The 7,210-nt window shown below is 35.8% G+C and overlaps 1 protein-coding gene across 2 annotated transcripts in view; it reads right to left on the minus strand.

Moving 5' to 3' along the window:
- LOC136043981 (uncharacterized) overlaps positions 1 to 5,317 on the minus strand; it is a 29,498-nt gene extending 24,181 nt beyond the window's left edge. Inside the window, exon 1 of one of the 2 annotated variants that reach the window (XM_065729065.1) lies at positions 5,246 to 5,317. The gene's annotated coding sequence lies outside the window, so the exon portion shown is untranslated. The remainder of the gene's footprint in view (positions 1 to 5,245) is intronic. The other variant, XM_065729066.1, reaches the window with a different exon arrangement.
- Positions 5,318 to 7,210: the final 1,893 nt, after the last annotated feature.

Below are 7,210 nucleotides of genomic sequence, written 5' to 3' on the forward strand. Positions count from 1 at the left end.
TCCAAGCTGAAGCATGTTTAGCAGACAAGAGACAAGGATTAAAGAGATATGTGAGTGGTTCAGCAAGCACTGATGCAAGTTTGCTTGTATTTGAAAATCCATCAATATCTGGCACCTTTCCAGAATGAAGATTTTGGAGTGTTTGATAAACCTGCTGGACCAAAAAATCTGAATCGTCAAATTCTTTTGTTAAATCTGCAAGGGTAAATTGAGCATATGCGTCTGTGCATGTTTGTGTGAAAACTGAACCAAATATCTTGTGAAAAGTTGTGATCTTATTGAAGTTGTGATTAAATTGGGCTAACATTTTATTATTAAGACCAAGGAAAATAACTATTCCCAGTCCTAAATCAGCTATAAATTGCAATTTTTTCTCACTGACAAGGTTTTTTAATCACATATTTCTAAAATTTTGGTTAATATGGGCTGTTTTGAGCAATAAAAGATAATTGTACAAAGAATCAATTACTGAATAAAGAAAGAATATGGAAAAGGCATCAATTGAAATATTAATTTTCACCCTTGCTAAATTACATTGTAAACTGCATATGGTACTAGGCCTAAGTCTTATTCCCCTGGTTCTTTTGATGAAACACTTGATCCAGAGCAGGCCTTTAGGGGTGGCAAGTAAGGCAACCATCCTGGGATATATGCATACCAGAGTCCTGCACATTGTTACTGCTCCTGCTGCTGGCTACATTATTATTGCTCCTGTTACATCTTGACCATGATGTCAGGCCCTGTGCAGTGAGAGCTGTACCAGGCCGTGTGCACCACTAAAGCTGACTCTTCTTTGATCTAGTTTGTCACCATAGCTTAGAAGTATTGTACAAACAAGCATTATTTAACAAACACAAGAGCCTGAGAGGACTTAATCCTAACATCTTTCCTTATGATCCAAGCATATTTTCTTCCCTTTTCTTGAGATTGTTCAGGTCCTTAAATAAAAATCTAACCTATGCAGCTAAATCTTTGAATATTGCATGTTCTAGATGTATGCTTACTTGAGAAATTGTATTTTTATTTATATATATAGATTGTCCCTCAATTCAATGGGTTTGAGTTCCCCTCTGTGATAGACACCTTGGGAACCAAGTCAACAGATCATACTACATTCTCACTTGAATATATTTTAAAGTTTATAATCTTTTTCAATATCACTCAAAAACTGTATCACTATTCTCACTTTTTCCAGGTTGTTGTTTAATTTACTCAGTCCTCCAAGGATTGAGAATAAACTGGCAGGGCTGAATCTTTCTCTAGAGAAATTGTATATATTTTCTCTCTTTTCCCAGTATACCTCACAGTCCAATAACATATGTTCCACTGTTTCATCTTCTGAGCAGCTTATACATGCACCATCTTCACCATTAAATCTTGCTCTATAATTATTAGTGCCACAGTGACCTGACATAAGTCTTAACAGTAATCAGCCTTCTCGTTTGCTCAGCTTGTTGTACACTGATTTTTCAAATGTCCACAGCAGCTTGCATGTAACAAATGGGTCAAAACTCTGATCTCTTGTATTCTCAAAACTTTCTTGCAATACAGATTTACAAATATGTTCAAGTTGACGGTTTATTATAGGGGTAGAACAATCTCGACATGTTCCCTGTGAAGCTGTGGCTTTTGCTTTGCAATCTGCCAATTTGTTTCCCAGTATCCCCACATGAGATGAAACTCACTGCAGAACTACTGTCTCAGAATCCATCAGTTTTATCAATTTAAAGTAGCATTCAGCTATTTCTCCTGACTTATATTGGTCTGGCTGAAAAGAGTTAAGTGCAGATAACACAGCTTTAGAGTCAGAAAATATATGGATACTGGTGTATTTCTCCTGTACCTCAGTTAGTGAAAATTGAAGTGCTTCAGCTAATACAACAGCTCCCTGAAATACTGCTGCCTTGCTGTGGAGTTTCAACTGCTTTGATATGTTGAATTTAGTAACAACAAATGCTGCTCTTACCATCCCTTTTGCTGCTCTTACCATCCTTTTTTTGGATCCATCTGTGACAAATATCCCTGATAATTATTTAGCTTCCTTATCTGGAAACAAGCATTCTAATCTGTGAAATTTTTTTGTTTTAGATCCAAGCTGGTGATTACTGGTGGTCAACATATTGGTGGGTTTCAGCCATACTGTCACACTCTTCAAATACATTTACTTGGGCCCTCTTTTTCTTGGGGTTTGCTGTGAAAATTCTTCCTTTTTTGACAACTCTAGACTTCATAGGGCTAGATTTGTCAGCAACCCACAGTTTTAGCAAATACTTGAGCATGCTTGATTTTCTTCTTGTTAGTAAAAGAGCCACTTTCTGATAGTAAAAGTGCCTCTGGGGTAGTTTTCCTTGCTCCAGATACAATTTCAACAGTAGAATTTTGAATAACTTCCAGCCTTTTCAAGATTGAATGAGTGCTGGAACCATATATCACTGGGGCATATTCAATTTCTGGTCAAATATACTTCACATAAAACTCCAGCAACATGCCAGCCTTCCTACCCCATGAAGATGAAGTGAGCAGCTTCATGATTTCAGTCTTTTCATACATGAGGCCCAAACCATATCCACATGTGGATTCCAATTTAGTTTGTCTGTGAATAAGCACCAAGGATTTTTGTTGGTTTCACATACTCAATAGGGTAGCCAAGGGGACACAATGTGGGTATATTTATTATTCTCTTTCTAGTGATAATCATCATCTTATTCTTGTGAGGATTAAAATTTTAAATCAAGCCCCTCAGCCCAATGTACAGTTTGTGATAATGTTGATGTAACAATCTCCATTGATTCATCTAGAGTTCTTGTTGATGCCCATAAAGAATGGTCATCAGCAAATATCATCCCTTTTGAACCCCCCTCTTTAATTGGTATGTCAAATTCTGCAATATTATAATAATCAGGGCCTAAAGCACTTCCCTGTGGGACACCGCGTCATCTTTTAAATAAAATATTAGACACTGTTGTGCCAACTCTGACTGTGACTTCTCTTCCTTGTAGATAGCTATACATGAAAGCTAACAATTGTCCTTTAATCCCAGCTTCCATAACTCCATTGACTATCTGTTGATGGACCATTGAATTAAATGCACTATCTACATATAAGTTAACAACTATCATCACTCAGCCATTTTGTAAAGTATAAAAGGTGTCCTGTTTCAAGCAGATCAAGTTTTCTGTTGTGCTTTTGTTTTTCCTGAAGGCTGGAAGCAGTGTAATCACCCTACAATTTTCCATTTTTGACTTGTCTTTATTAGGTTTGGGTATTATCACAGCCTGACCATGTTTCTAAGAAGAAGGGAATACCCTACTGTGCCATGCAAGGTTAATTACTTCCAGCAATATATTCATCCATTTCTCAAGCAAGGCTTTCACAAATTGTGGAAGGATCAAATCAGTGCCTGGGGCTGTATTTAAAAGATTGATAACAACATTATCTACCTTTTATGGTGAAAGGCTTGTTGTTTCCAAATTACATCTTTTGGCCTTGCTGATGTTAGTGCATCCTTTTCTTGAAAGGGATCATCTTTTCCAATAGTCTTAGACAAGAGCTTTGCCCTGGCATTTATTTTTTTTAATAAAAAAAAGATTTTTTAATAAATATTTAAAAATATTAATTTTTTTAAATAAAGGGAGTGGAGGTGGGTAATTTGAAATACTGGAAAAATTCTAGTTAATTGACTTCTTGCTATTTTGGAAAGGGCTTAGGTTAGGAAAACAAAACTTTCAGGGATGGGTCTACAGGCTAAATTATTATTATTTAAGAATTAACAACGCTTCTTGACTACTAAGGTATTGGCCCTGCAGTGCATTCCTGCAGCATGATTTGATCTCTGGGTCCCATATTACCAAGCTAAGGTCAGATCCACTGCACCACTACAGGACAAAAATTCTACAGGCTAAAGTATGTCCCAGGAAGGTATTTTGAAAACCTGCCTCTACCTTTTCTCCCTCTAAAGAGCTGTGAAATTTGCCTGCATGACAGGTATTGAAATTTTGACACTTATTGAAATTTTGACAAAACAACATTTTACCTTAGTTTTCAGTTACTAGTTCCTTTTTCTCTGCCTTTAGTTTGAAAATGCAATTCCTGTTGTTTGAGTAGAATTTTGAGCCATATCAGTGTTTTTTTTTTCAAAATTTAGGAAATGTATATTCATATCTTTAAAAACTTATAAAATGGAATTGAGCAAAGTTATGAAGCTGAAAACAATTTTGTTGTACTGCAATTAAGCAGAAGATCTATTTTGCAAGGTTTCACTTTTATAACACACATATTTTTAAAGGTCATCAAAAATCAAGGCCCTCTAGAGGGAGAAGGAGTGGAGGTACTTGCTTCAAAATACATTCCCAGGACATAATTTAGTCTGTAGATTCATTCCTGAAAGTTTCATTTTCTCAACTTAAACCCTTTCTGAGATAGCAATAAATCAATTAACTAGAATTTTACTAAAATACCTTTCTGGGATATACTTTAGCCTTTCCAAGATAGCCAAAAGTCACAAAACTAGAATCATACCAATTTTTCTACTAATTTCTAGTTTTGTCAATAACTTCAAATTCTAATTTTGTCAAAAATAATTAATTTATCAGAATATCATTAGGGGTTGACATTTCTGACTCAATTCCCTGTTTTTTCTTTTTACTTTGAGTAATCACTCCTGGGGATCTTGCTCTTTTCCTACTCATGAAAGGGTTCAGTCATAATTTTGGGAATCTAGTTTTGTACATTCTGACTATTGTCCATTGATTCTTCTGCACAAGTGGGAATAACAATAGCCTTATCTTTATCAAATTCTGAAAGTAAAGATGGAAAATCATTGTTGTTGTCAAGCACTTGAAATCTATAATTGACCTGTACATTATATTGTCGAATGTTGAATGCACTAGCCCTAAGTTGCTCATTAGGGTTACTAATTGGCATTTATATAATTTACTGTTGGGGCTGCCACTGCCCCAGCTGGGGAGCCAGAAACTGGTTGTCATGATATTGGGGCTGAGACATACTGTACATTGCTTCCATATTGACCACTGACACTGATGCTTGGTTGAATGAACATATAGGGTGGTGGCTGGTAAGCACCTGTTACCGGTGGATCCCCCCTTTATGGGGATCTGTGTTACTCATGCTGAAAATTCAGGTCTAACCCACACAACTTTATTGAGGCACAATAGACGATATTGTAAATGATTAAACAGGATAAACACTATGAATCTATACTTAAGAGAGAAGATACTAATCCAACCGTTATTTTTACTTTTATTGTCCCTATGATCGCATTTTTTTCGTTTCAAATATGTTGCTCGCTATAAACGTGGCCAGTTTGGAGTAAAAATTGAAATTCTGGCGAAATTAAACAGTGAAGGCATGAGCAAAAAAAAACAAACAAAAAACAGGGATTCAGAGGTAATGTTACTATATGGGGCGCAAATTGTGGGCATTTTACCTTTCAGAAAGCTAAAACTCATAAATTTTGAAATTTAGTCTTCATTGACAGACTACAGCCCCAAATTCCGAAATCTGAACCAATAAAGCACTTTTTGACCGATTAAATGAGCTTTTGTGGTCAAAATTTCTTGTTTTCGCCCAATGATGAAATTCGAATCTCCACATTTGAAACAAAATGCCTCCGTTGCTTAGCAAGGATCACCTGAATTCACCACATATCCAACAAAGACCACTGTCAACTCTTCCACTGCTCATGCGTTATCATGAACCAAATCGGAAGTTATCGTCTCCGCTGGCTCAGTAATATCCAACATAAGGTATAAAGCCGACTCTCAATAAGTCACATCTGAAAGACGGGTACGTGGTACACGACCTGGAGGCCGACCTCAAAAGAAATGGTATGACATGCTCAATGGCCGGAACTAACTTTTACGTTTTGCTCCACACAGAAGTGAATATTGTCACCATATTCAACGACTAGTTAGAAGAGAAGAAGCCCTAATTTAGCCACAGAGACCGAATGGGATGTAAATCAAGTAAGTAAGAGATTTCAAGTCTCTAGTTTGACAAGAAAGATATGTCAGTTCTCTGGTACACCAGAGGATTAAATAAGAGTGGAAATTAAAGAAGATCTAGTATTATCTAAGTGCTTGGCAATGTTTAAGGTAGAATTTTATATTAGTTTCTGACTTATGTACAGGATTCTTCCCTATCAACAACAAAGAATTGTGAGAAAAGAACTAAAAAAAGTAGGTGCTAAAAAAATAGTTTACCTCTCCTCAAATCTCATTTAGCGAAATGACATTGAAGTTTACTTCTTTGTGCAATGTTTTTATGACATTGCAATTCTAAGCTTCAAGATGATGCAAATAAGTTTTATTAAAAGACGTGATTTGGGTTGCAAGAACGAAATGTTTAGCATTTTTAAGAATATAAATTAGAAAAACATGAAAAACTAAGCTTAAGATGAGAAGTTATACCTGCCGCTATGCAGGCCAAAGACAATGTTTTGAATTTTTTTTCGGGGTTATAAAACAAAAGCCAAACACATGCATGAGAGTCAAAAGTCTATTAACAAGGTCTTTCGAAAGTACCAGATATTATTTTATTTGTGTTTCCTTAAAAAAAAAACTTTGAGTTAATTTTGTACATTTTTTAATCCAGTAAGATATTTATCTTTGACTAGTATTCAATATTATAATCAAAATTAGGCAACAAAGAAAGAAAATATAAATTTAACTTCTAGAAAATGGAGAAGCTTCCTTCCATATCACTCAAAATTTTCTTAAGAATTTTGTCTTATTTTTATTCTTATCAGTTGGTTTTTTGATGTTATTATAAATGTCACAGGTACATTTATTTAGCAAAGTGGATATAGGATCAAGGTAAATCTACCACAAGCTTGACGAGTAAATTCCTGGACGTTATTAACGAACACTTTCTAGAGCAGCTAATATCTGAGCCAACAAGGATGCGGGGATCTGATACACCAAGTATCCTCGATTTGCTACTGGTAAGCGATGGAGACCTGGTATCAGATATTAAGCAGTTGTCAATAATCGGTAAATCGGATTACTCGGTAATTGTGTTTAGCTTGGAGACGAAGGTTTTGAGGACGCGTGTGGCACCGAAACGTAACTACTACAAGGGAGATTACGTTGCTATGAGAAGAGAGCTTTCGGATGTCAACTGGATTGAAGAATCCAGTGGGTTGGAGTCGTTAGACACCATTTAAACAAGGTTCACTACGATTGTAGCCTCA

This window comes from Artemia franciscana, chromosome 2 (genome assembly GCF_032884065.1).
Source record: "Artemia franciscana chromosome 2, ASM3288406v1, whole genome shotgun sequence".
NCBI lineage: Eukaryota > Metazoa > Arthropoda > Branchiopoda > Anostraca > Artemiidae > Artemia > Artemia franciscana.